General features: G+C 47.2%; 27 non-coding genes across 27 annotated transcripts; all 27 read right to left on the reverse strand.

Annotated features, from left to right (window-relative positions):
• Positions 1–176: 176 nt before the first annotated feature.
• On the reverse strand, positions 177–248 carry Trnat-agu. Its single transcript has one exon. It is a non-coding gene; the product is annotated as a tRNA-Thr (tRNA).
• A 321-nt stretch (positions 249–569) lies between these two features.
• Positions 570–642, reverse strand: Trnak-cuu. Its single transcript has one exon. It is a non-coding gene; the product is annotated as a tRNA-Lys (tRNA).
• A 438-nt stretch (positions 643–1,080) lies between these two features.
• Positions 1,081–1,153, reverse strand: Trnar-ucg. Its single transcript has one exon. It is a non-coding gene; the product is annotated as a tRNA-Arg (tRNA).
• A 545-nt stretch (positions 1,154–1,698) lies between these two features.
• On the reverse strand, positions 1,699–1,770 carry Trnat-agu. The gene has a single exon. It is a non-coding gene; the product is annotated as a tRNA-Thr (tRNA).
• A 321-nt stretch (positions 1,771–2,091) lies between these two features.
• Positions 2,092–2,164, reverse strand: Trnak-cuu. Its single transcript has one exon. It is a non-coding gene; the product is annotated as a tRNA-Lys (tRNA).
• Positions 2,165–2,602: 438 nt separating this feature from the next.
• Trnar-ucg lies at positions 2,603–2,675 on the reverse strand. The gene has a single exon. It is a non-coding gene; the product is annotated as a tRNA-Arg (tRNA).
• Positions 2,676–3,232: 557 nt separating this feature from the next.
• On the reverse strand, positions 3,233–3,304 carry Trnat-agu. Its single transcript has one exon. It is a non-coding gene; the product is annotated as a tRNA-Thr (tRNA).
• Positions 3,305–3,625: 321 nt separating this feature from the next.
• Trnak-cuu lies at positions 3,626–3,698 on the reverse strand. Its single transcript has one exon. It is a non-coding gene; the product is annotated as a tRNA-Lys (tRNA).
• Positions 3,699–4,136: 438 nt separating this feature from the next.
• Trnar-ucg lies at positions 4,137–4,209 on the reverse strand. Its single transcript has one exon. It is a non-coding gene; the product is annotated as a tRNA-Arg (tRNA).
• Positions 4,210–4,766: 557 nt separating this feature from the next.
• Trnat-agu lies at positions 4,767–4,838 on the reverse strand. Its single transcript has one exon. It is a non-coding gene; the product is annotated as a tRNA-Thr (tRNA).
• Positions 4,839–5,159: 321 nt separating this feature from the next.
• Trnak-cuu lies at positions 5,160–5,232 on the reverse strand. Its single transcript has one exon. It is a non-coding gene; the product is annotated as a tRNA-Lys (tRNA).
• A 7,426-nt stretch (positions 5,233–12,658) lies between these two features.
• Trnat-agu lies at positions 12,659–12,730 on the reverse strand. Its single transcript has one exon. It is a non-coding gene; the product is annotated as a tRNA-Thr (tRNA).
• A 321-nt stretch (positions 12,731–13,051) lies between these two features.
• On the reverse strand, positions 13,052–13,124 carry Trnak-cuu. Its single transcript has one exon. It is a non-coding gene; the product is annotated as a tRNA-Lys (tRNA).
• Positions 13,125–13,562: 438 nt separating this feature from the next.
• Positions 13,563–13,635, reverse strand: Trnar-ucg. Its single transcript has one exon. It is a non-coding gene; the product is annotated as a tRNA-Arg (tRNA).
• Positions 13,636–14,192: 557 nt separating this feature from the next.
• Positions 14,193–14,264, reverse strand: Trnat-agu. The gene has a single exon. It is a non-coding gene; the product is annotated as a tRNA-Thr (tRNA).
• A 321-nt stretch (positions 14,265–14,585) lies between these two features.
• Trnak-cuu lies at positions 14,586–14,658 on the reverse strand. Its single transcript has one exon. It is a non-coding gene; the product is annotated as a tRNA-Lys (tRNA).
• A 7,418-nt stretch (positions 14,659–22,076) lies between these two features.
• Trnat-agu lies at positions 22,077–22,148 on the reverse strand. Its single transcript has one exon. It is a non-coding gene; the product is annotated as a tRNA-Thr (tRNA).
• A 321-nt stretch (positions 22,149–22,469) lies between these two features.
• On the reverse strand, positions 22,470–22,542 carry Trnak-cuu. The gene has a single exon. It is a non-coding gene; the product is annotated as a tRNA-Lys (tRNA).
• A 438-nt stretch (positions 22,543–22,980) lies between these two features.
• Positions 22,981–23,053, reverse strand: Trnar-ucg. Its single transcript has one exon. It is a non-coding gene; the product is annotated as a tRNA-Arg (tRNA).
• Positions 23,054–23,598: 545 nt separating this feature from the next.
• On the reverse strand, positions 23,599–23,670 carry Trnat-agu. Its single transcript has one exon. It is a non-coding gene; the product is annotated as a tRNA-Thr (tRNA).
• Positions 23,671–23,991: 321 nt separating this feature from the next.
• Trnak-cuu lies at positions 23,992–24,064 on the reverse strand. Its single transcript has one exon. It is a non-coding gene; the product is annotated as a tRNA-Lys (tRNA).
• Positions 24,065–24,502: 438 nt separating this feature from the next.
• On the reverse strand, positions 24,503–24,575 carry Trnar-ucg. The gene has a single exon. It is a non-coding gene; the product is annotated as a tRNA-Arg (tRNA).
• A 545-nt stretch (positions 24,576–25,120) lies between these two features.
• Trnat-agu lies at positions 25,121–25,192 on the reverse strand. The gene has a single exon. It is a non-coding gene; the product is annotated as a tRNA-Thr (tRNA).
• Positions 25,193–25,513: 321 nt separating this feature from the next.
• On the reverse strand, positions 25,514–25,586 carry Trnak-cuu. The gene has a single exon. It is a non-coding gene; the product is annotated as a tRNA-Lys (tRNA).
• A 438-nt stretch (positions 25,587–26,024) lies between these two features.
• Trnar-ucg lies at positions 26,025–26,097 on the reverse strand. Its single transcript has one exon. It is a non-coding gene; the product is annotated as a tRNA-Arg (tRNA).
• Positions 26,098–26,642: 545 nt separating this feature from the next.
• Positions 26,643–26,714, reverse strand: Trnat-agu. The gene has a single exon. It is a non-coding gene; the product is annotated as a tRNA-Thr (tRNA).
• A 321-nt stretch (positions 26,715–27,035) lies between these two features.
• On the reverse strand, positions 27,036–27,108 carry Trnak-cuu. Its single transcript has one exon. It is a non-coding gene; the product is annotated as a tRNA-Lys (tRNA).
• Between the last annotated feature and the right edge of the window lie 6 nt (positions 27,109–27,114).

Consider the following 27,114-nt stretch of genomic DNA (forward strand, 5'->3'; position numbering starts at 1 on the left):
GGCATTCTCCGGAGACTGCCAAAAGCAACAGTTTCCGGTGCCTACTTTAATAGCACCATTCGCACTATTCTTTTGCGAGAGCAATTCTTAAATACCGCACCCATTCATAATTTTTTTTATCCTTGACCACTTTTTTCGAAAGCGCTACGGTAGATGGGGCTGTTACAAAATTCATTTGCCTCCTGTGAGGATCGAACTCACGACCTCTGGTTTACTAGACCAGCGCTCTGCCACTGAGCTAAGGAGGCGCCGCCTAGCGCCCTTTTCGGGTACTTTATTCTTATGGACTAGTGAATCGGAGCCCTTCAGCTGGAAACGCACCGCATTAGCGACCATTACTTGCATTTAGTTAGCACAGCTGCTGCTTTCCTACACATCTCACACGATATCGATGTACGCCTAAAATTCCAAAACAACACATTTATTTCATTTCAGAGTTACTTTCAGCTTCAAAAACCATTCCTCTGATATTCATACGAAGCTAGGCATCGTCGTAACCCGTTACGTTCATTACGCAAGGCTCACGAGAGGGGCGCAGGTTGCATCCGCGTAGACACAAAATTTAGCGCCGCCCAGCGTGGGGCTCTAACCCACGACCCTCAGATTAAGAGTCTCATGCTCTACCGACCGAGCTAGCCGGGCTCCACACAACGCGTTACGAGGCATACAGTATTTATGCGACCTGCGACCATCTATGGAAGATCCTTTTGACTACAGCTTATTTCCTGCTGCCACAAATGAGCTACAATCCTATTCAATGGAAAATTGTCTCCGAAAGGCATCAAATCTACTTGAAATGATACGTGGCTATCAGCACCATTATTCAACACACATGCTCGACAGTGCGCAGACGCCTGTGGCGTAGCTCTTGGGTCCTGAGTCAGATGCAGTAGTTCCAAAAGAACTCTCCTGATCGGCACTGTGCCGAAAATTTCGCTACACAACCCCTTTGTCTTGCTTGAGCTTCAGGTAGGCGCCGGTTTGCAGCCAGGAAGCGAACAGCAGCAACTTTCAACTAATTTTGTACTACTCAAACAACACAGTAAAACAGCATGCAACTTTTGCAGAACTGGAAAAACTCGACCGTGACAGGATTCGAACCTGCAATCTTCGGATCCGAAGTCCGACGCCTTATCCATTAGGCCACACGGTCACTGGCGCAATATGCTTCCCCACACACACCTCATTTTCGCCATTTGTACGCTTGCCGGAATGAATTTCCCATCTTTGACGCAATCCTCCATCTCCAATTTCAGTACTAAAAAGGCGACGCTACTTCTTGCTGTGTCCCATCGCAAGTTACATTCAAGCCCTTATGACGCTGATCAAACAAGAGGTTGCAAATCAGCTTCAATCGCTTACTGCCATCTCTGTCGGTTGCAGAAGGTACCTCACCCAATGTCATACAATGGCGAGTTGCCGCTGTTACCAAAGCGGCGGCGGCGCCGCCGACGACGACGACAACCGCGAGGGTCTCTACCAGGGGTAGAAAATACATCACAAGAACTAAGTATTTCACGTCGGCATTCTCCGGAGACTGCCAAAAGCAACAGTTTCCGGTGCCTACTTTAATAGCACCATTCGCACTATTCTTTTGCGAGAGCAATTCTTAAATACCGCACCCATTCATAATTTTTTTTATCCTTGACCACTTTTCTCGAAAGCGCTACGGTAGATGGGGCTGTTACAAAATTCATTTGCCTCCTGTGAGTATCGAACTCACGACCTCTGGTTTACTAGACCAGCGCTCTGCCACTGAGCTAAGGAGGCGCCGCCTAGCGCCCTTTTCGGGTACTTTATTCTTATGGACTAGTGAATCGGAGCCCTTCAGCTGGAAACGCACCGCATTAGCGACCATTACTTGCATTTAGTTAGCACAGCTGCTGCTTTCCTACACATCTCACACGATATCGATGTACGCCTAAAATTCCAAAACAACACATTTATTTCATTTCAGAGTTACTTTCAGCTTCAAAAACCATTCCTCTGATATTCATACGAAGCTAGGCATCGTCGTAACCCGTTACGTTCATTACGCAAGGCTCACGAGAGGGGCGCAGGTTGCATCCGCGTAGACACAAAATTTAGCGCCGCCCAGCGTGGGGCTCTAACCCACGACCCTCAGATTAAGAGTCTCATGCTCTACCGACCGAGCTAGCCGGGCTCCACACAACGCGTTACGAGGCATACAGTATTTATGCGACCTGCGACCATCTATGGAAGATCCTTTTGACTACAGCTTATTTCCTGCTGCCACAAATGAGCTACAATCCTATTCAATGGAAAATTGTCTCCGAAAGGCATCAAATCTACTTGAAATGATACGTGGCTATCAGCACCATTATTCAACACACATGCTCGACAGTGCGCAGACGCCTGTGGCGTAGCTCTTGGGTCCTGAGTCAGATGCAGTAGTTCCAAAAGAACTCTCCTGATCGGCACTGTGCCGAAAATTTCGCTACACAACCCCTTTGTCTTGCTTGAGCTTCAGGTAGGCGCCGGTTTGCAGCCAGGAAGCGAACAGCAGCAACTTTCAACTAATTTTGTACTACTCAAACAACACAGTAAAACAGCATGCAACTTTTGCAGAACTGGAAAAACTCGACCGTGACAGGATTCGAACCTGCAATCTTCGGATCCGAAGTCCGACGCCTTATCCATTAGGCCACACGGTCACTGGCGCAATATGCTTCCCCACACACACCTCATTTTCGCCATTTGTACGCTTGCCGGAATGAATTTCCCATCTTTGACGCAATCCTCCATCTCCAATTTCAGTACTAAAAAGGCGACGCTACTTCTTGCTGTGTCCCATCGCAAGTTACATTCAAGCCCTTATGACGCTGATCAAACAAGAGGTTGCAAATCAGCTTCAATCGCTTACTGCCATCTCTGTCGGTTGCAGAAGGTACCTCACCCAATGTCATACAATGGCGAGTTGCCGCTGTTACCAAAGCGGCGGCGGCGCCGACGACGACGACGACGACGACGACGACAACCGCGAGGGTCTCTTCCAGGGGTAGAAAATACATCACAAGAACTAAGTATTTCACGTCGGCATTCTCCGGAGACTGCCAAAAGCAACAGTTTCCGGTGCCTACATTAATAGCACCATTCGCACTAATCTTTTGCGAGAGCAATTCTTAAATACCGCACCCATTCATAATTTTTTTAATCCTTGACCACTTTTTTCGAAAGCGCTACGGTAGATGGGGCTGTTACAAAATTCATTTGCCTCCTGTGAGGATCGAACTCACGACCTCTGGTTTACTAGACCAGCGCTCTGCCACTGAGCTAAGGAAGCGCCGCCTAGGGCCCTTTTCGGGTACTTTATTCTTATGGACTAGTGAATCGGAGCCCTTCAGCTGGAAACGCACCGCATTAGCGACCATTACTTGCATTTAGTTAGCACAGCTGCTGCTTTCCTACACATCTCACACGATATCGATGTACGCCTAAAATTCCAAAACAACACATTTATTTCATTTCAGAGTTACTTTCAGCTTCAAAAACCATTCCTCTGATATTCATACGAAGCTAGGCATCGTCGTAACCCGTTACGTTCATTACGCAAGGCTCACGAGAGGGGCGCAGGTTGCATCCGCGTAGACACAAAATTTAGCGCCGCCCAGCGTGGGGCTCTAACCCACGACCCTCAGATTAAGAGTCTCATGCTCTACCGACCGAGCTAGCCGGGCTCCACACAACGCGTTACGAGGCATACAGTATTTATGCGACCTGCGACCATCTATGGAAGATCCTTTTGACTACAGCTTATTTCCTGCTGCCACAAATGAGCTACAATCCTATTCAATGGAAAATTGTCTCCGAAAGGCATCAAATCTACTTGAAATGATACGTGGCTATCAGCACCATTATTCAACACACATGCTCGACAGTGCGCAGACGCCTGTGGCGTAGCTCTTGGGTCCTGAGTCAGATGCAGTAGTTCCAAAAGAACTCTCCTGATCGGCACTGTGCCGAAAATTTCGCTACACAACCCCTTTGTCTTGCTTGAGCTTCAGGTAGGCGCCGGTTTGCAGCCAGGAAGCGAACAGCAGCAACTTTCAACTAATTTTGTACTACTCAAACAACACAGTAAAACAGCATGCAACTTTTGCAGAACTGGAAAAACTCGACCGTGACAGGATTCGAACCTGCAATCTTCGGATCCGAAGTCCGACGCCTTATCCATTAGGCCACACGGTCACTGGCGCAATATGCTTCCCCACACACACCTCATTTTCGCCATTTGTACGCTTGCCGGAATGAATTTCCCATCTTTGACGCAATCCTCCATCTCCAATTTCAGTACTAAAAAGGCGACGCTACTTCTTGCTGTGTCCCATCGCAAGTTACATTCAAGCCCTTATGACGCTGATCAAACAAGAGGTTGCAAATCAGCTTCAATCGCTTACTGCCATCTCTGTCGGTTGCAGAAGGTACCTCACCCTATGTCATACAATGGCGAGTTGCCGCTGTTACCAAAGCGGCGGCGGCGCCGACGACGACGACGACGACGACGACGACAACCGCGAGGGTCTCTACCAGGGGTAGAAAATACATCACAAGAACTAAGTATTTCACGTCGGCATTCTCCGGAGACTGCCAAAAGCAACAGTTTCCGGTGCCTACTTTAATAGCACCATTCGCACTATTCTTTTGCGAGAGCAATTCTTAAATACCGCACCCATTCATAATTTTTTTTATCCTTGACCACTTTTTTCGAAAGCGCTACGGTAGATGGGGCTGTTACAAAATTCATTTGCCTCCTGTGAGGATCGAACTCACGACCTCTGGTTTACTAGACCAGCGCTCTGCCACTGAGCTAAGGAGGCGCCGCCTAGCGCCCTTTTCGGGTACTTTATTCTTATGGACTAGTGAATCGGAGCCCTTCAGCTGGAAACGCACCGCATTAGCGACCATTACTTGCATTTAGTTAGCACAGCTGCTGCTTTCCTACACATCTCACACGATATCGATGTACGCCTAAAATTCCAAAACTACACATTTATTTCATTTCAGAGTTACTTTCAGCTTCAAAAACCATTCCTCTGATATTCATACGAAGCTAGGCATCGTCGTAACCCGTTACGTTCATTACGCAAGGCTCACGAGAGGGGCGCAGGTTGCATCCGCGTAGACACAAAATTTAGCGCCGCCCAGCGTGGGGCTCGAACCCACGACCCTCAGATTAAGAGTCTCATGCTCTACCGACTGAGCTAGCCGGGCTCCACACAACGCGTTACGAGCCATACAGTATTTATGCGACCTGCGACCATCTATGGAAGATCCTTTTGACTACAGCTTATTTCCTGCTGCCACAAATGAGCTACAATCCTATTCAATGGAAAATTGTCTCCGAAAGGCATCAAATCTACTTGAAATGATACGTGGCTATCAGCACCATTATTCAACACACATGCTCGACAGTGCGCAGACGCCTGTGGCGTAGCTCTTGGGTCCTGAGTCAGATGCAGTAGTTCCAAAAGAACTCTCCTGATCGGCACTGTGCCGAAAATTTCGCTACACAACCCCTTTGTCTTGCTTGAGCTTCAGGTAGGCGCCGGTTTGCAGCCAGGAAGCGGACAGCAGCAACTTTCAACTAATTTTGTACTACTCAAACAACACAGTAAAACAGCATGCAACTTTTGCAGAACTGGAAAAACTCGACCGTGACAGGATTCGAACCTGCAATCTTCGGATCCGAAGTCCGACGCCTTATCCATTTTTTTTTTTTTTTTTTTTTTTTTTTTTTTTTTTGCTATATAGGTCACATAGTCGCACCAATATTCAGCCGTTTCATAGACATCTCGTTTTTAATACAAACGTAGAAACTACACCCCTGAGCCTATCGCTGTTACTTCCTCGGCGAGAAACGCTTATTACAGAAAATTTAGACTAAACGAAGGTTCCACCGAGATTCGAACTCGGATCGCTGGATTCAGAGTCCAGAGTGCTAACCGTTACACCATTTTTTTTTTTTTTTTTTTTTTTTTTTTTTTTTTTTTTTTTTTTTTTTTTTGCATACAAACCACTCTTCTGCCTATGCATTCAGAAAAACTCTGAGGCCCGTAGAATACTTGTCATAGGTTGTAGAACATCCCTTTCATTCAGTGTACTGCCATGTGTTAGAAGCTGGTCGAGATAGCGCCGCTCCATGCAGGAAGGTGAAAAAAAAGAATGCCTTCTGTGAGTTTTTTTTTTTTTTTTTTTTTTTTTTTTTTTTTTTTTTTTTTTTGGCGTAGCTGCGTTCTTTTCCGTAGTGCTTACACCGCTACTAGACGTGCGGCTACCAAAGTATTAAAACCAATTGCGCCACTTTTTTTTTTTTTTTTTTTTCTTTTTCTTTTACCGCGAGACCACTTTTTTTTTTTTTTTTTTTTTTTTTTTTTTTTTTTTTCCAATCTTCGGATCCGAAGTCCGACGCCTTATCCATTTTTTTTTCTTTTTATTTAAAATTTTTATTGTTTTGTTTTTGTTTTTGGTTTTTATTTTTTTTCCATTTTTTTTTTTTTTTATGCACGTGAGTGCTAGGCAGCCGGCGGCAAGGTGGGCAGGGGTCGCAATCCGGAGGCCTGGCCACGATGTCACCGCCATACCCCGCACCCAATTGCATGGTTTTGTGATTTGATTTTATTGTTATGTATGCATTATTATATTTTGTTTAATTTGCGATGTGGCGTCGTGTGTGTTCCATTATTTTTATAGATATAAACAGAATGATAAAAAGAAATCCATGTCTGGTCTGTGGATTACGCAGCACACCATGAATCCAGCACAGCAGATACTCAAAGTTGGTCTTCACGTAGAATAATTGTCCCAGTGGCCATGTCGTTGACGAGTATTGTACATTCGGTTTCCCGATGGTTGATTGTGGATTGCTGCTTCTCAAAACCCTGAGCATGCCATGCGTTGGAAGATGAGCGCTGGTAACGTGGTGACACCAAGAGCAGGGACATGCCAAACAACCATTTCCCGTATCGTAAAGCCTCTTGATAGGAGGAATAGAAGCTGCTGGAAACTCCTGGTTCGTACTAAATCGTCGTGCAGCTTTGATGAAAGATAATGCGAATGAAAGTAAACAAATGAGGTGCCTCTTCTTGGTTACGCCCTGCGGAACCAAAAGTAAAGTGCTGTCATTTGAAAATGAAAAGGAACTCCCAAATACAATTAAATGTTCGAGGCCGAGTGCAGTGCACTCTGTACCTTCGTGTGACCCATGAGGCAAATCACCCGCATCTGATGGTGCGGAGCAGACCAAATCCATGGAAACAAACAATATAACAAAATAGTGAAAAAAAAAAAGAAAAGAAAACTCCGTCCAATGGATCTGTAAACTTAAATTCTTCCATCACTTAAAGCAATAGTGAGAAAATTTTGAAACTGGTCTTTATAGTGTCGCAATTTCTTAATCGCATAATACTCTTCGATGAGGTACATCTGATAATCATGTAGCGTTGGCGTTGTATGGACAAGCATGTAATAGACGAACTGGCCCATGAGCCAGACATAACTATTATTCTTAGATTGAGGATAAAGCTGCCAGTCTGGTTGGAGCGCGTCTTGAAGTTGAATGGAAGTATCCGACGTCCTCTTAATGACAGCGAGTTTCTTTCGTGTCCACTGCCATATTTGTGTTTGATCCCTGCAGTGGAAGAGATGCGGCAGCGTTTCCACTAGGTTACACTTCTCACAAAACGGGGTGGGCCGCAGCTTGATTTTGTGCAATTTCTCGCCAGTGGGAATCACCTCATTGACAGCGTCATACCAAACAGCTCGAACTCTGGAGCGAAGGAGCGAATAACTAATGTTCTTCCAGACATTTCTCCAGTTTTTGCCTAAATATTTCTTCTCAATTGGGTTATCCAGCTGCCATTGAGTAAGAGCACGATAGGTCGCCGCCGTGTTGAACGGATGCGGGTTGTCCTGAACATAGCTTAGCTCCACATAATACCGCCGGATATAGCCAAGCTCAGGATGAATGTGGCCCACAGACGTTGGCGCAGACAAATCCTTTGGACGTAAGGTGTTGAAAAGCCGTGCAGTGAGACTATTTGGGTTACTGTGTAGTATGCGGGAAGTACGAGTTAAAAAAGTCGCCACACATTGGGATTCAACGTCTTTGACGCCTAAGCCACCTCGGGAACGAAGTAACGAGGTAGCTTTAAAGGAAACTTTAAAGATGTTCCCTCTCCAGACATACCAGCAAGCAAGTGCTAAAATTTTTTTCGCAATGGCTGTCGGGATTGGTAAAACAGCGGCAGTGTGATAGAGCTTACTGAAAACGTAACTATTAATAAACTGTGCCCTCTGCATCCGGTCTAAAGACCGCATGTTATGTTCTTTGATCACCGCACGTAAGATGGTAAGCTTGCGTTCCCAATTCACGTGGAGCATGGCCTGGGGGTTCGGTGATATAACCAGGCCTAGATGCCACAGGTCTTCGGTCCTGTCCAACCAAGAAATATCGATGGAATTGGGGTTGCGACCTAACGGCATGATTTTGGACTTTCGCGCATTAAGTCGAGCACCACAAGCGACAGAGTACTGATGGACAATCCGACGAACTGACCCCAGCTCTTCGGTGTTAGTAATAAGCACACTGATATCGTCGGCATAGGCGTGGCAGACCGTTTTGGTGTTTAACGTTTGCAACCCGTGTAAAGTTACGTAAAACTTTTTAAGAAGTGGCTCTATAGCGATCGAGAATAACGTCATAGAAAGGGGGCACCCTTGTCGCACTGCTTGTCGTATGGGCACGGGGGCGGTTAACTGGCCGTTAACCTTCACGCGTGAAGACGTTCCGCAGATACAGTTCTGAATAAGCTGTCGAAAACGCTGGTTGAATCCCATTTGACTCAGTGTGCGCAATAAAAAACCGTGATTAATTCTGTCAAACGCCTTATCGAAGTCGAGAAACAATAACGCCAAATCAGTGTTGGTAATCCAAGTTAAATAAGTCAGGTCGCGATATTCACACAGGGCATTCAACATCGATCGACCACTGACTGCACCCGTCTGATAAGGGCCAAGTACTTTGCCAAGAAGTACTTTAAGCCTGGTGTTTATAATCCTAGTCAAGATCTTGAAATCAGAGTTAAGCAACGTAATTGGCCGAAAGTCATTTAACATAGTCGGATTGGATGTTTTAGGAACCAGGACAACCATGCCTTCCGTGAACTGCGGGGGGAAGGCAGCATGCGATAACAGTTCGTTATACATGGCGGTCAATTCGTCGCCGATCACATCCCAGAACCGTGAATAAAATTCGACCGGCAAGCCGTCTAAGCCGGCAGCTTTGTTCTTGGCAGCGCACGCAAGGATGGACTGAACTTCAGAATTAGTGACATTGGCCAAGAGAGCAGCGTTGTCATCCTGATCCACTGTGGAAGCGATGTCGTTTAAAAAATCATCCCCCGCCGATAGATCGGTATCTGACTCGGAATAATGTTGTCGAAAATAATTGAAGACATGCGTCTTGATAGCACCCTGTTCATTGTACAGATTCCCGCCAGCATCCGTCAGATGAGCAATAATTTTTTGTTTACCACGTTTGGTTTCCCGTATGAGATGGAATAACGATGCGGACTCGTGGGAGACGTCATCAGAAGAGCGCGATCGTATCCGATTGCCAACAAGTGCTTCACGAACTAAAGCAGTAATTTTGGCTTTAATACGCTTGATGCGGATTAGGTTGTCGGATAAAGCAGAGGGATCGCTGTACAGCTGGCGTAAACCGAGGAAATAAAATTCTAGAGACCGTTTCCGCCAATAAGCCCTGGTCCTGGCAAACTGGCAAATACATTTCTTAATCCGCGGCTTAACAAACTCCGTCCACCAAAGAACGCGCTCCCTATACCGAACTTGCCTCTGGAGACACTGCTGCCAGGTGTCAACGAGGCAACGCCGTAAGTCCGCTTCAGCTAGCAGCGAGACATTCAGCTGCCACGTGCCGCGTCCCAAAAAGGTCTTCTGTCGCACATGCCGAATCGTTAGATGGTATGCGGAGTGGTCACTAAAACTGAGCGGCCATAGTTCACAATCACGAATGGTATGTAAAAGATCTTGAGAAACATAAAACCTATCCAGACGGCTAGAAGAAGCAGCGCTCACATAGGTATATCCCATCGTGTGTGGTCGAAGGTGACACCAACTATCTTGTAAATGCAGTCCATCTGTTAACGTTAGTAGCTCGGGACAAAAATTAAAATGCGGACTTTGATCTTCGTTGCGTAAAACGCAGTTGAAATCCCCACCAAGGATGATCTTCAGTCGAACGTTCGGCAATAAGGTCACAACTTCAGCCCTAAAAAATTCACTTCTGTCCCTTCTGCCAGCGGACCCTGTCGGGGCGTACACGTTCAGGAGAATCAAATCCTGTAATTGGGCGGCAATGCCGCGTCCCGTTTCTAAAATCGCTGTAGGTTGGTAAGCGATGCCAGCTTTGAATAAAATCGCAGTGCCCGCCTCAGTGCCAAGATTTAATATGGCATCATACCCAGGTATTTCTCCAACCTTGGGGGACACAACCTCTTGGAAGAAAACTATATCTATATCGGCGGCATATAGATAGTCGGTCAAGCATTTAAGTTTGACATCGGAGGCGATCCTATTCAAATTAACTGTGGCTAGTTTATAATCTTGCATGGTGGGGATAGAAAGGGTCCGTGTTATTCACTTTCGTCGGCCCAAGACTTCTCGGCAGGCGTATGCTGATGGCCAGTATCCATCAGCTCAGGACTCGGACGGTCGACATGCATCTCCATATCGGCCTCCCCCACGTGGCGCGCGACAGAACCCATGTCATCTGTGCCGCCGCGTTCACTGCCGTCTTTTCGGATCTGCTTTATTGTGCGCTGCAGTTTCTTTTCCAGAGTGCGGATCTCCTCCGCACTCTGCTTCCGTGCCGACCGCTTAGATTTCCCAGTTCTTGGGGGAGGTGCGTCGGCGTCAGAAACGGTTTTGACGTCCGTCAAGAGGCTGTGTGTAGACCCTTCCTCAGATTGGTCACTGCCGAGAGGGAGGGGCGTGGGGGGCGCAACGTCAGGGGGGCAGGAAACGCGCGACCTCTCGCCACCATCCGACAACTGTTTCAGCTCGACGGACGGAGTTGGAGTAGGGACGGGAGTCGGTCCTGCATGGTCGGCACGAAGGCCGACAGGCGGGGAAACCTGCAGGTGTGCAGCGTGGCTGTCGATATCGGTGACATCACTACGAACGGGACATTCGGGGGTTGCCGCAGAGTTGTTGACAATGACCGCGCCGGTGTCTGGGGTCACCGCAGCCTGTTGGTGGAGCGTCGGTTGTGTCGTAGGCGACTCCATCAATGTCTGCGCGTAAGACAACCGATTGCCATCGTGCCCATCGAGAGGTGTAAGACGATGTTGCATTCCTCGGCGACCCGCCCGGACACGGGGACAAGCAGATTTTAAATGGTCGGTAGAACCACATATTACGCAAGTTCGCGGTTGTCCTTCGTACATCACCAGCGCACGAAAACCCTGCACCAAAATGTTGGACGGGATGTGCTTCGTTAAATCAATTTTCGCATTCCGAACGCCGTTATCAACATTGAAATGTTTGTAACCCCTCCATTGCTCGGCATGAATTTGCAAGACATTACCGTAGGGAGACAAAGCTTGCCGAATTCTATCGAAGCTAACTTCGAAAGGCAGATTAAATATACGGACGGTTCGTAGACCTAGTCCAGCATGACTAACAGATACTTTACAAATTTCGCCTTTAGAATTCACAAAATCCGCAGTGCCTTCCGTGAGGGTCATAATACGAACGCAAGGATCGTCACTAATCAATTTGACATAAACAGCGTTCGCTAGAAAATCATACGAAAACCCAAGAACTTCGTCATCTCGCAGTCCTAATCGATCGTAAAACCAGTCAATGAGTTCGTGAACCTGTGGTCGAGCATATCCATACGGAAATCCAAATCGTAGCGTGTAACGTCTCAACTCATCCTCCATCACTTTCGTGAAGTAGTACTTACAGTACCAACAGCTGCGTGCGCTCTTAAGCACAGGCGAAGCGACCACAACCGCACGTCTGCACACGGCCGCGGCCGCGGCGGAACTGATCCATTAGGCCACACGGTCACTGGCGCAATATGCTTCCCCACACACACCTCATTTTCAACATTTGTACGCTTGCCGGAATGAATTTCCCATCTTTGACGCAATCCTCCATCTCCAATTTCAGTACTAAAAAGGCGACGCTACTTCTTGCTGTGTCCCATCGCAAGTTACATTCAAGCCCTTATGACGCTGATCAAACAAGAGGTTGCAAATCAGCTTCAATCGCTTACTGCCATCTCTGTCGGTTGCAGAAGGTACCTCACCCTATGTCATACAATGGCGAGTTGCCGCTGTTACCAAAGCGGCGGCGGCGCCGACGACGACGACGACAACCGCGAGGGTCTCTACCAGGGGTAGAAAATACATCACAAGAACTAAGTATTTCACGTCGGCATTCTCCGGAGACTGCCAAAAGCAACAGTTTCCGGTGCCTACTTTAATAGCACCATTCGCACTATTCTTTTGCGAGAGCAATTCTTAAATACCGCACCCATTCATAATTTTTTTTATCCTTGACCACTTTTTTCGAAAGCGCTACGGTAGATGGGGCTGTTACAAAATTCATTTGCCTCCTGTGAGGATCGAACTCACGACCTCTGGTTTACTAGACCAGCGCTCTGCCACTGAGCTAAGGAGGCGCCGCCTAGCGCCCTTTTCGGGTACTTTATTCTTATGGACTAGTGAATCGGAGCCCTTCAGCTGGAAACGCACCGCATTAGCGACCATTACTTGCATTTAGTTAGCACAGCTGCTGCTTTCCTACACATCTCACACGATATCGATGTACGCCTAAAATTCCAAAACTACACATTTATTTCATTTCAGAGTTACTTTCAGCTTCAAAAACCATTCCTCTGATATTCATACGAAGCTAGGCATCGTCGTAACCCGTTACGTTCATTACGCAAGGCTCACGAGAGGGGCGCAGGTTGCATCCGCGTAGACACAAAATTTAGCGCCGCCCAGCGTGGGGCTCGAACCCACGACCCTCAGATTAAGAGTCTCATGCTCTACCGACTGAGCTAGCCGGGCTCCACACAACGCGTTACGAGCCATACAGTATTTATGCGACCTGCGACCATCTATGGAAGATCCTTTTGACTACAGCTTATTTCCTGCTGCCACAAATGAGCTACAATCCTATTCAATGGAAAATTGTCTCCGAAAGGCATCAAATCTACTTGAAATGATACGTGGCTATCAGCACCATTATTCAACACACATGCTCGACAGTGCGCAGACGCCTGTGGCGTAGCTCTTGGGTCCTGAGTCAGATGCAGTAGTTCCAAAAGAACTCTCCTGATCGGCACTGTGCCGAAAATTTCGCTACACAACCCCTTTGTCTTGCTTGAGCTTCAGGTAGGCGCCGGTTTGCAGCCAGGAAGCGGACAGCAGCAACTTTCAACTAATTTTGTACTACTCAAACAACACAGTAAAACAGCATGCAACTTTTGCAGAACTGGAAAAACTCGACCGTGACAGGATTCGAACCTGCAATCTTCGGATCCGAAGTCCGACGCCTTATCCATTAGGCCACACGGTCACTGGCGCAATATGCTTCCCCACACACACCTCATTTTCGCCATTTGTACGCTTGCCGGAATGAATTTCCCATCTTTGACGCAATCCTCCATCTCCAATTTCAGTACTAAAAAGGCGACGCTACTTCTTGCTGTGTCCCATCGCAAGTTACATTCAAGCCCTTATGACGCTGATCAAACAAGAGGTTGCAAATCAGCTTCAATCGCTTACTGCCATCTCTGTCGGTTGCAGAAGGTACCTCACCCTATGTCATACAATGGCGAGTTGCCGCTGTTACCAAAGCGGCGGCGGCGCCGACGACGACGACGACGACGACGACGACAACCGCGAGGGTCTCTACCAGGGGTAGAAAATACATCACAAGAACTAAGTATTTCACGTCGGCATTCTCCGGAGACTGCCAAAAGCAACAGTTTCCGGTGCCTACTTTAATAGCACCATTCGCACTATTCTTTTGCGAGAGCAATTCTTAAATACCGCACCCATTCATAATTTTTTTTATCCTTGACCACTTTTTTCGAAAGCGCTACGGTAGATGGGGCTGTTACAAAATTCATTTGCCTCCTGTGAGGATCGAACTCACGACCTCTGGTTTACTAGACCAGCGCTCTGCCACTGAGCTAAGGAGGCGCCGCCTAGCGCCCTTTTCGGGTACTTTATTCTTATGGACTAGTGAATCGGAGCCCTTCAGCTGGAAACGCACCGCATTAGCGACCATTACTTGCATTTAGTTAGCACAGCTGCTGCTTTCCTACACATCTCACACGATATCGATGTACGCCTAAAATTCCAAAACTACACATTTATTTCATTTCAGAGTTACTTTCAGCTTCAAAAACCATTCCTCTGATATTCATACGAAGCTAGGCATCGTCGTAACCCGTTACGTTCATTACGCAAGGCTCACGAGAGGGGCGCAGGTTGCATCCGCGTAGACACAAAATTTAGCGCCGCCCAGCGTGGGGCTCGAACCCACGACCCTCAGATTAAGAGTCTCATGCTCTACCGACTGAGCTAGCCGGGCTCCACACAACGCGTTACGAGCCATACAGTATTTATGCGACCTGCGACCATCTATGGAAGATCCTTTTGACTACAGCTTATTTCCTGCTGCCACAAATGAGCTACAATCCTATTCAATGGAAAATTGTCTCCGAAAGGCATCAAATCTACTTGAAATGATACGTGGCTATCAGCACCATTATTCAACACACATGCTCGACAGTGCGCAGACGCCTGTGGCGTAGCTCTTGGGTCCTGAGTCAGATGCAGTAGTTCCAAAAGAACTCTCCTGATCGGCACTGTGCCGAAAATTTCGCTACACAACCCCTTTGTCTTGCTTGAGCTTCAGGTAGGCGCCGGTTTGCAGCCAGGAAGCGGACAGCAGCAACTTTCAACTAATTTTGTACTACTCAAACAACACAGTAAAACAGCATGCAACTTTTGCAGAACTGGAAAAACTCGACCGTGACAGGATTCGAACCTGCAATCTTCGGATCCGAAGTCCGACGCCTTATCCATTTTTTTTTTTTTTTTTTTTTTTTTTTTTTTTTTTTGCTATATAGGTCACATAGTCGCACCAATATTCAGCCGTTTCATAGACATCTCGTTTTTAATACAAACGTAGAAACTACACCCCTGAGCCTATCGCTGTTACTTCCTCGGCGAGAAACGCTTATTACAGAAAATTTAGACTAAACGAAGGTTCCACCGAGATTCGAACTCGGATCGCTGGATTCAGAGTCCAGAGTGCTAACCGTTACACCATTTTTTTTTTTTTTTTTTTTTTTTTTTTTTTTTTTTTTTTTTTTTTTGCATACAAACCACTCTTCTGCCTATGCATTCAGAAAAACTCTGAGGCCCGTAGAATACTTGTCATAGGTTGTAGAACATCCCTTTCATTCAGTGTACTGCCATGTGTTAGAAGCTGGTCGAGATAGCGCCGCTCCATGCAGGAAGGTGAAAAAAAAGAATGCCTTCTGTGAGTTTTTTTTTTTTTTTTTTTTTTTTTTTTTTTTTTTTTTTTTGGCGTAGCTGCGTTCTTTTCCGTAGTGCTTACACCGCTACTAGACGTGCGGCTACCAAAGTATTAAAACCAATTGCGCCACTTTTTTTTTTTTTTTTTTTTTCTTTTTCTTTTACCGCGAGACCACTTTTTTTTTTTTTTTTTTTTTTTTTTTTTTTTTTCCAATCTTCGGATCCGAAGTCCGACGCCTTATCCATTTTTTTTTCTTTTTATTTAAAATTTTTATTGTTTTGTTTTTGTTTTTGGTTTTTATTTTTTTTCCATTTTTTTTTTTTTTTATGCACGTGAGTGCTAGGCAGCCGGCGGCAAGGTGGGCAGGGGTCGCAATCCGGAGGCCTGGCCACGATGTCACCGCCATACCCCGCACCCAATTGCATGGTTTTGTGATTTGATTTTATTGTTATGTATGCATTATTATATTTTGTTTAATTTGCGATGTGGCGTCGTGTGTGTTCCATTATTTTTATAGATATAAACAGAATGATAAAAAGAAATCCATGTCTGGTCTGTGGATTACGCAGCACACCATGAATCCAGCACAGCAGATACTCAAAGTTGGTCTTCACGTAGAATAATTGTCCCAGTGGCCATGTCGTTGACGAGTATTGTACATTCGGTTTCCCGATGGTTGATTGTGGATTGCTGCTTCTCAAAACCCTGAGCATGCCATGCGTTGGAAGATGAGCGCTGGTAACGTGGTGACACCAAGAGCAGGGACATGCCAAACAACCATTTCCCGTATCGTAAAGCCTCTTGATAGGAGGAATAGAAGCTGCTGGAAACTCCTGGTTCGTACTAAATCGTCGTGCAGCTTTGATGAAAGATAATGCGAATGAAAGTAAACAAATGAGGTGCCTCTTCTTGGTTACGCCCTGCGGAACCAAAAGTAAAGTGCTGTCATTTGAAAATGAAAAGGAACTCCCAAATACAATTAAATGTTCGAGGCCGAGTGCAGTGCACTCTGTACCTTCGTGTGACCCATGAGGCAAATCACCCGCATCTGATGGTGCGGAGCAGACCAAATCCATGGAAACAAACAATATAACAAAATAGTGAAAAAAAAAAAGAAAAGAAAACTCCGTCCAATGGATCTGTAAACTTAAATTCTTCCATCACTTAAAGCAATAGTGAGAAAATTTTGAAACTGGTCTTTATAGTGTCGCAATTTCTTAATCGCATAATACTCTTCGATGAGGTACATCTGATAATCATGTAGCGTTGGCGTTGTATGGACAAGCATGTAATAGACGAACTGGCCCATGAGCCAGACATAACTATTATTCTTAGATTGAGGATAAAGCTGCCAGTCTGGTTGGAGCGCGTCTTGAAGTTGAATGGAAGTATCCGACGTCCTCTTAATGACAGCGAGTTTCTTTCGTGTCCACTGCCATATTTGTGTTTGATCCCTGCAGTGGAAGAGATGCGGCAGCGTTTCCACTAGGTTACACTTCTCACAAAACGGGGTGGGCCGCAGCTTGATTTTGTGCAATTTCTCGCCAGTGGGAATCACCTCATTGACAGCGTCATACCAAACAGCTCGAACTCTGGAGCGAAGGAGCGAATAACTAATGTTCTTCCAGACATTTCTCCAGTTTTTGCCTAAATATTTCTTCTCAATTGGGTTATCCAGCTGCCATTGAGTAAGAGCACGATAGGTCGCCGCCGTGTTGAACGGATGCGGGTTGTCCTGAACATAGCTTAGCTCCACATAATACCGCCGGATATAGCCAAGCTCAGGATGAATGTGGCCCACAGACGTTGGCGCAGACAAATCCTTTGGACGTAAGGTGTTGAAAAGCCGTGCAGTGAGACTATTTGGGTTACTGTGTAGTATGCGGGAAGTACGAGTTAAAAAAGTCGCCACACATTGGGATTCAACGTCTTTGACGCCTAAGCCACCTCGGGAACGAAGTAACGAGGTAGCTTTAAAGGAAACTTTAAAGATGTTCCCTCTCCAGACATACCAGCAAGCAAGTGCTAAAATTTTTTTCGCAATGGCTGTCGGGATTGGTAAAACAGCGGCAGTGTGATAGAGCTTACTGAAAACGTAACTATTAATAAACTGTGCCCTCTGCATCCGGTCTAAAGACCGCATGTTATGTTCTTTGATCACCGCACGTAAGATGGTAAGCTTGCGTTCCCAATTCACGTGGAGCATGGCCTGGGGGTTCGGTGATATAACCAGGCCTAGATGCCACAGGTCTTCGGTCCTGTCCAACCAAGAAATATCGATGGAATTGGGGTTGCGACCTAACGGCATGATTTTGGACTTTCGCGCATTAAGTCGAGCACCACAAGCGACAGAGTACTGATGGACAATCCGACGAACTGACCCCAGCTCTTCGGTGTTAGTAATAAGCACACTGATATCGTCGGCATAGGCGTGGCAGACCGTTTTGGTGTTTAACGTTTGCAACCCGTGTAAAGTTACGTAAAACTTTTTAAGAAGTGGCTCTATAGCGATCGAGAATAACGTCATAGAAAGGGGGCACCCTTGTCGCACTGCTTGTCGTATGGGCACGGGGGCGGTTAACTGGCCGTTAACCTTCACGCGTGAAGACGTTCCGCAGATACAGTTCTGAATAAGCTGTCGAAAACGCTGGTTGAATCCCATTTGACTCAGTGTGCGCAATAAAAAACCGTGATTAATTCTGTCAAACGCCTTATCGAAGTCGAGAAACAATAACGCCAAATCAGTGTTGGTAATCCAAGTTAAATAAGTCAGGTCGCGATATTCACACAGGGCATTCAACATCGATCGACCACTGACTGCACCCGTCTGATAAGGGCCAAGTACTTTGCCAAGAAGTACTTTAAGCCTGGTGTTTATAATCCTAGTCAAGATCTTGAAATCAGAGTTAAGCAACGTAATTGGCCGAAAGTCATTTAACATAGTCGGATTGGATGTTTTAGGAACCAGGACAACCATGCCTTCCGTGAACTGCGGGGGGAAGGCAGCATGCGATAACAGTTCGTTATACATGGCGGTCAATTCGTCGCCGATCACATCCCAGAACCGTGAATAAAATTCGACCGGCAAGCCGTCTAAGCCGGCAGCTTTGTTCTTGGCAGCGCACGCAAGGATGGACTGAACTTCAGAATTAGTGACATTGGCCAAGAGAGCAGCGTTGTCATCCTGATCCACTGTGGAAGCGATGTCGTTTAAAAAATCATCCCCCGCCGATAGATCGGTATCTGACTCGGAATAATGTTGTCGAAAATAATTGAAGACATGCGTCTTGATAGCACCCTGTTCATTGTACAGATTCCCGCCAGCATCCGTCAGATGAGCAATAATTTTTTGTTTACCACGTTTGGTTTCCCGTATGAGATGGAATAACGATGCGGACTCGTGGGAGACGTCATCAGAAGAGCGCGATCGTATCCGATTGCCAACAAGTGCTTCACGAACTAAAGCAGTAATTTTGGCTTTAATACGCTTGATGCGGATTAGGTTGTCGGATAAAGCAGAGGGATCGCTGTACAGCTGGCGTAAACCGAGGAAATAAAATTCTAGAGACCGTTTCCGCCAATAAGCCCTGGTCCTGGCAAACTGGCAAATACATTTCTTAATCCGCGGCTTAACAAACTCCGTCCACCAAAGAACGCGCTCCCTATACCGAACTTGCCTCTGGAGACACTGCTGCCAGGTGTCAACGAGGCAACGCCGTAAGTCCGCTTCAGCTAGCAGCGAGACATTCAGCTGCCACGTGCCGCGTCCCAAAAAGGTCTTCTGTCGCACATGCCGAATCGTTAGATGGTATGCGGAGTGGTCACTAAAACTGAGCGGCCATAGTTCACAATCACGAATGGTATGTAAAAGATCTTGAGAAACATAAAACCTATCCAGACGGCTAGAAGAAGCAGCGCTCACATAGGTATATCCCATCGTGTGTGGTCGAAGGTGACACCAACTATCTTGTAAATGCAGTCCATCTGTTAACGTTAGTAGCTCGGGACAAAAATTAAAATGCGGACTTTGATCTTCGTTGCGTAAAACGCAGTTGAAATCCCCACCAAGGATGATCTTCAGTCGAACGTTCGGCAATAAGGTCACAACTTCAGCCCTAAAAAATTCACTTCTGTCCCTTCTGCCAGCGGACCCTGTCGGGGCGTACACGTTCAGGAGAATCAAATCCTGTAATTGGGCGGCAATGCCGCGTCCCGTTTCTAAAATCGCTGTAGGTTGGTAAGCGATGCCAGCTTTGAATAAAATCGCAGTGCCCGCCTCAGTGCCAAGATTTAATATGGCATCATACCCAGGTATTTCTCCAACCTTGGGGGACACAACCTCTTGGAAGAAAACTATATCTATATCGGCGGCATATAGATAGTCGGTCAAGCATTTAAGTTTGACATCGGAGGCGATCCTATTCAAATTAACTGTGGCTAGTTTATAATCTTGCATGGTGGGGATAGAAAGGGTCCGTGTTATTCACTTTCGTCGGCCCAAGACTTCTCGGCAGGCGTATGCTGATGGCCAGTATCCATCAGCTCAGGACTCGGACGGTCGACATGCATCTCCATATCGGCCTCCCCCACGTGGCGCGCGACAGAACCCATGTCATCTGTGCCGCCGCGTTCACTGCCGTCTTTTCGGATCTGCTTTATTGTGCGCTGCAGTTTCTTTTCCAGAGTGCGGATCTCCTCCGCACTCTGCTTCCGTGCCGACCGCTTAGATTTCCCAGTTCTTGGGGGAGGTGCGTCGGCGTCAGAAACGGTTTTGACGTCCGTCAAGAGGCTGTGTGTAGACCCTTCCTCAGATTGGTCACTGCCGAGAGGGAGGGGCGTGGGGGGCGCAACGTCAGGGGGGCAGGAAACGCGCGACCTCTCGCCACCATCCGACAACTGTTTCAGCTCGACGGACGGAGTTGGAGTAGGGACGGGAGTCGGTCCTGCATGGTCGGCACGAAGGCCGACAGGCGGGGAAACCTGCAGGTGTGCAGCGTGGCTGTCGATATCGGTGACATCACTACGAACGGGACATTCGGGGGTTGCCGCAGAGTTGTTGACAATGACCGCGCCGGTGTCTGGGGTCACCGCAGCCTGTTGGTGGAGCGTCGGTTGTGTCGTAGGCGACTCCATCAATGTCTGCGCGTAAGACAACCGATTGCCATCGTGCCCATCGAGAGGTGTAAGACGATGTTGCATTCCTCGGCGACCCGCCCGGACACGGGGACAAGCAGATTTTAAATGGTCGGTAGAACCACATATTACGCAAGTTCGCGGTTGTCCTTCGTACATCACCAGCGCACGAAAACCCTGCACCAAAATGTTGGACGGGATGTGCTTCGTTAAATCAATTTTCGCATTCCGAACGCCGTTATCAACATTGAAATGTTTGTAACCCCTCCATTGCTCGGCATGAATTTGCAAGACATTACCGTAGGGAGACAAAGCTTGCCGAATTCTATCGAAGCTAACTTCGAAAGGCAGATTAAATATACGGACGGTTCGTAGACCTAGTCCAGCATGACTAACAGATACTTTACAAATTTCGCCTTTAGAATTCACAAAATCCGCAGTGCCTTCCGTGAGGGTCATAATACGAACGCAAGGATCGTCACTAATCAATTTGACATAAACAGCGTTCGCTAGAAAATCATACGAAAACCCAAGAACTTCGTCATCTCGCAGTCCTAATCGATCGTAAAACCAGTCAATGAGTTCGTGAACCTGTGGTCGAGCATATCCATACGGAAATCCAAATCGTAGCGTGTAACGTCTCAACTCATCCTCCATCACTTTCGTGAAGTAGTACTTACAGTACCAACAGCTGCGTGCGCTCTTAAGCACAGGCGAAGCGACCACAACCGCACGTCTGCACACGGCCGCGGCCGCGGCGGAACTGATCCATTAGGCCACACGGTCACTGGCGCAATATGCTTCCCCACACACACCTCATTTTCAACATTTGTACGCTTGCCGGAATGAATTTCCCATCTTTGACGCAATCCTCCATCTCCAATTTCAGTACTAAAAAGGCGACGCTACTTCTTGCTGTGTCCCATCGCAAGTTACATTCAAGCCCTTATGACGCTGATCAAACAAGAGGTTGCAAATCAGCTTCAATCGCTTACTGCCATCTCTGTCGGTTGCAGAAGGTACCTCACCCTATGTCATACAATGGCGAGTTGCCGCTGTTACCAAAGCGGCGGCGGCGCCGACGACGACGACGACAACCGCGAGGGTCTCTACCAGGGGTAGAAAATACATCACAAGAACTAAGTATTTCACGTCGGCATTCTCCGGAGACTGCCAAAAGCAACAGTTTCCGGTGCCTACTTTAATAGCACCATTCGCACTATTCTTTTGCGAGAGCAATTCTTAAATACCGCACCCATTCATAATTTTTTTTATCCTTGACCACTTTTTTCGAAAGCGCTACGGTAGATGGGGCTGTTACAAAATTCATTTGCCTCCTGTGAGGATCGAACTCACGACCTCTGGTTTACTAGACCAGCGCTCTGCCACTGAGCTAAGGAGGCGCCGCCTAGCGCCCTTTTCGGGTACTTTATTCTTATGGACTAGTGAATCGGAGCCCTTCAGCTGGAAACGCACCGCATTAGCGACCATTACTTGCATTTAGTTAGCACAGCTGCTGCTTTCCTACACATCTCACACGATATCGATGTACGCCTAAAATTCCAAAACTACACATTTATTTCATTTCAGAGTTACTTTCAGCTTCAAAAACCATTCCTCTGATATTCATACGAAGCTAGGCATCGTCGTAACCCGTTACGTTCATTACGCAAGGCTCACGAGAGGGGCGCAGGTTGCATCCGCGTAGACACAAAATTTAGCGCCGCCCAGCGTGGGGCTCGAACCCACGACCCTCAGATTAAGAGTCTCATGCTCTACCGACTGAGCTAGCCGGGCTCCACACAACGCGTTACGAGCCATACAGTATTTATGCGACCTGCGACCATCTATGGAAGATCCTTTTGACTACAGCTTATTTCCTGCTGCCACAAATGAGCTACAATCCTATTCAATGGAAAATTGTCTCCGAAAGGCATCAAATCTACTTGAAATGATACGTGGCTATCAGCACCATTATTCAACACACATGCTCGACAGTGCGCAGACGCCTGTGGCGTAGCTCTTGGGTCCTGAGTCAGATGCAGTAGTTCCAAAAGAACTCTCCTGATCGGCACTGTGCCGAAAATTTCGCTACACAACCCCTTTGTCTTGCTTGAGCTTCAGGTAGGCGCCGGTTTGCAGCCAGGAAGCGGACAGCAGCAACTTTCAACTAATTTTGTACTACTCAAACAACACAGTAAAACAGCATGCAACTTTTGCAGAACTGGAAAAACTCGACCGTGACAGGATTCGAACCTGCAATCTTCGGATCCGAAGTCCGACGCCTTATCCATTAGGCCACACGGTCACTGGCGCAATATGCTTCCCCACACACACCTCATTTTCGCCATTTGTACGCTTGCCGGAATGAATTTCCCATCTTTGACGCAATCCTCCATCTCCAATTTCAGTACTAAAAAGGCGACGCTACTTCTTGCTGTGTCCCATCGCAAGTTACATTCAAGCCCTTATGACGCTGATCAAACAAGAGGTTGCAAATCAGCTTCAATCGCTTACTGCCATCTCTGTCGGTTGCAGAAGGTACCTCACCCTATGTCATACAATGGCGAGTTGCCGCTGTTACCAAAGCGGCGGCGGCGCCGACGACGACGACGACAACCGCGAGGGTCTCTACCAGGGGTAGAAAATACATCACAAGAACTAAGTATTTCACGTCGGCATTCTCCGGAGACTGCCAAAAGCAACAGTTTCCGGTGCCTACTTTAATAGCACCATTCGCACTATTCTTTTGCGAGAGCAATTCTTAAATACCGCACCCATTCATAATTTTTTTTATCCTTGACCACTTTTTTCGAAAGCGCTACGGTAGATGGGGCTGTTACAAAATTCATTTGCCTCCTGTGAGGATCGAACTCACGACCTCTGGTTTACTAGACCAGCGCTCTGCCACTGAGCTAAGGAGGCGCCGCCTAGCGCCCTTTTCGGGTACTTTATTCTTATGGACTAGTGAATCGGAGCCCTTCAGCTGGAAACGCACCGCATTAGCGACCATTACTTGCATTTAGTTAGCACAGCTGCTGCTTTCCTACACATCTCACACGATATCGATGTACGCCTAAAATTCCAAAACTACACATTTATTTCATTTCAGAGTTACTTTCAGCTTCAAAAACCATTCCTCTGATATTCATACGAAGCTAGGCATCGTCGTAACCCGTTACGTTCATTACGCAAGGCTCACGAGAGGGGCGCAGGTTGCATCCGCGTAGACACAAAATTTAGCGCCGCCCAGCGTGGGGCTCGAACCCACGACCCTCAGATTAAGAGTCTCATGCTCTACCGACTGAGCTAGCCGGGCTCCACACAACGCGTTACGAGCCATACAGTATTTATGCGACCTGCGACCATCTATGGAAGATCCTTTTGACTACAGCTTATTTCCTGCTGCCACAAATGAGCTACAATCCTATTCAATGGAAAATTGTCTCCGAAAGGCATCAAATCTACTTGAAATGATACGTGGCTATCAGCACCATTATTCAACACACATGCTCGACAGTGCGCAGACGCCTGTGGCGTAGCTCTTGGGTCCTGAGTCAGATGCAGTAGTTCCAAAAGAACTCTCCTGATCGGCACTGTGCCGAAAATTTCGCTACACAACCCCTTTGTCTTGCTTGAGCTTCAGGTAGGCGCCGGTTTGCAGCCAGGAAGCGGACAGCAGCAACTTTCAACTAATTTTGTACTACTCAAACAACACAGTAAAACAGCATGCAACTTTTGCAGAACTGGAAAAACTCGACCGTGACAGGATTCGAACCTGCAATCTTCGGATCCGAAGTCCGACGCCTTATCCATTAGGCCACACGGTCACTGGCGCAATATGCTTCCCCACACACACCTCATTTTCGCCATTTGTACGCTTGCCGGAATGAATTTCCCATCTTTGACGCAATCCTCCATCTCCAATTTCAGTACTAAAAAGGCGACGCTACTTCTTGCTGTGTCCCATCGCAAGTTACATTCAAGCCCTTATGACGCTGATCAAACAAGAGGTTGCAAATCAGCTTCAATCGCTTACTGCCATCTCTGTCGGTTGCAGAAGGTACCTCACCCTATGTCATACAATGGCGAGTTGCCGCTGTTACCAAAGCGGCGGCGGCGCCGACGACGACGACGACAACCGCGAGGGTCTCTACCAGGGGTAGAAAATACATCACAAGAACTAAGTATTTCACGTCGGCATTCTCCGGAGACTGCCAAAAGCAACAGTTTCCGGTGCCTACTTTAATAGCACCATTCGCACTATTCTTTTGCGAGAGCAATTCTTAAATACCGCACCCATTCATAATTTTTTTAATCCTTGACCACTTTTTTCGAAAGCGCTACGGTAGATGGGGCTGTTACAAAATTCATTTGCCTCCTGTGAGGATCGAACTCACGACCTCTGGTTTACTAGACCAGCGCTCTGCCACTGAGCTAAGGAGGCGCCGCCTAGCGCCCTTTTCGGGTACTTTATTCTTATGGACTAGTGAATCGGAGCCCTTCAGCTGGAAACGCACCGCATTAGCGACCATTACTTGCATTTAGTTAGCACAGCTGCTGCTTTCCTACACATCTCACACGATATCGATGTACGCCTAAAATTCCAAAACAACACATTTATTTCATTTCAGAGTTACTTTCAGCATCAAAAACCATTCCTCTGATATTCATACGAAGCTAGGCATCGTCGTAACCCGTTACGTTCATTACGCAAGGCTCACGAGAGGGGCGCAGGTTGCATCCGCGTAGACACAAAATTTAGCGCCGCCCAGCGTGGGGCTCTAACCCACGACCCTCAGATTAAGAGTCTCATGCTCTACCGACTGAGCTAGCCGGGCTCCACACAACGCGTTACGAGCCATACAGTATTTATGCGACCTGCGACCATCTATGGAAGATCCTTTTGACTACAGCTTATTTCCTGCTGCCACAAATGAGCTACAATCCTATTCAATGGAAAATTGTCTCCGAAAGGCATCAAATCTACTTGAAATGATACGTGGCTATCAGCACCATTATTCAACACACATGCTCGACAGTGCGCAGACGCCTGTGGCGTAGCTCTTGGGTCCTGAGTCAGATGCAGTAGTTCCAAAAGAACTCTCCTGATCGGCACTGTGCCGAAAATTTCGCTACACAACCCCTTTGTCTTGCTTGAGCTTCAGGTAGGCGCCGGTTTGCAGCCAGGAAGCGGACAGCAGCAACTTTCAACTAATTTTGTACTACTCAAACAACACAGTAAAACAGCATGCAACTTATGCAGAACTGGAAAAACTCGACCGTGACAGGATTCGAACCTGCAATCTTCGGATCCGAAGTCCGACGCCTTATCCATTAGGCCACACGGTCACTGGCGCAATATGCTTCCCCACACACATCTCATTTTCGCCATTTGTACGCTTGCCGGAATGAATTTCCCATCTTTGACGCAATCCTCCATCTCCAATTTCAGTACTAAAAAGGCGACGCTACTTCTTGCTGTGTCCCATCGCAAGTTACATTCAAGCCCTTATGACGCTGATCAAACAAGAGGTTGCAAATCAGCTTCAATCGCTTACTGCCATCTCTGTCGGTTGCAGAAGGTACCTCACCCTATGTCATACAATGGCGAGTTGCCGCTGTTACCAAAGCGGCGGCGGCGCCGACGACGACGACGACAACCGCGAGGGTCTCTACCAGGGGTAGAAAATACATCACAAGAACTAAGTATTTCACGTCGGCATTCTCCGGAGACTGCCAAAAGCAACAGTTTCCGGTGCCTACTTTAATAGCACCATTCGCACTATTCTTTTGCGAGAGCAATTCTTAAATACCGCACCCATTCATAATTTTTTTTATCCTTGACCACTTTTTTCGAAAGCGCTACGGTAGATGGGGCTGTTACAAAATTCATTTGCCTCCTGTGAGGATCGAACTCACGACCTCTGGTTTACTAGACCAGCGCTCTGCCACTGAGCTAAGGAGGCGCCGCCTAGCGCCCTTTTCGGGTACTTTATTCTTATGGACTAGTGAATCGGAGCCCTTCAGCTGGAAACGCACCGCATTAGCGACCATTACTTGCATTTTGTTAGCACAGCTGCTGCTTTCCTACACATCTCACACGATATCGATGTACGCCTAAAATTCCAAAACAACACATTTATTTCATTTCAGAGTTACTTTCAGCTTCAAAAACCATTCCTCTGATATTCATACGAAGCTGGGCATCGTCGTAACCCGTTACGTTCATTACGCAAGGCTCACGAGAGGGGCGCAGGTTGCATCCGCGTAGACACAAAATTTAGCGCCGCCCAGCGTGGGGCTCTAACCCACGACCCTCAGATTAAGAGTCTCATGCTCTACCGACTGAGCTAGCCGGGCTCCACA

Source organism: Schistocerca piceifrons, unplaced genomic scaffold (assembly GCF_021461385.2).
Source record: "Schistocerca piceifrons isolate TAMUIC-IGC-003096 unplaced genomic scaffold, iqSchPice1.1 HiC_scaffold_1772, whole genome shotgun sequence".
Lineage (NCBI taxonomy): Eukaryota > Metazoa > Arthropoda > Insecta > Orthoptera > Acrididae > Schistocerca > Schistocerca piceifrons.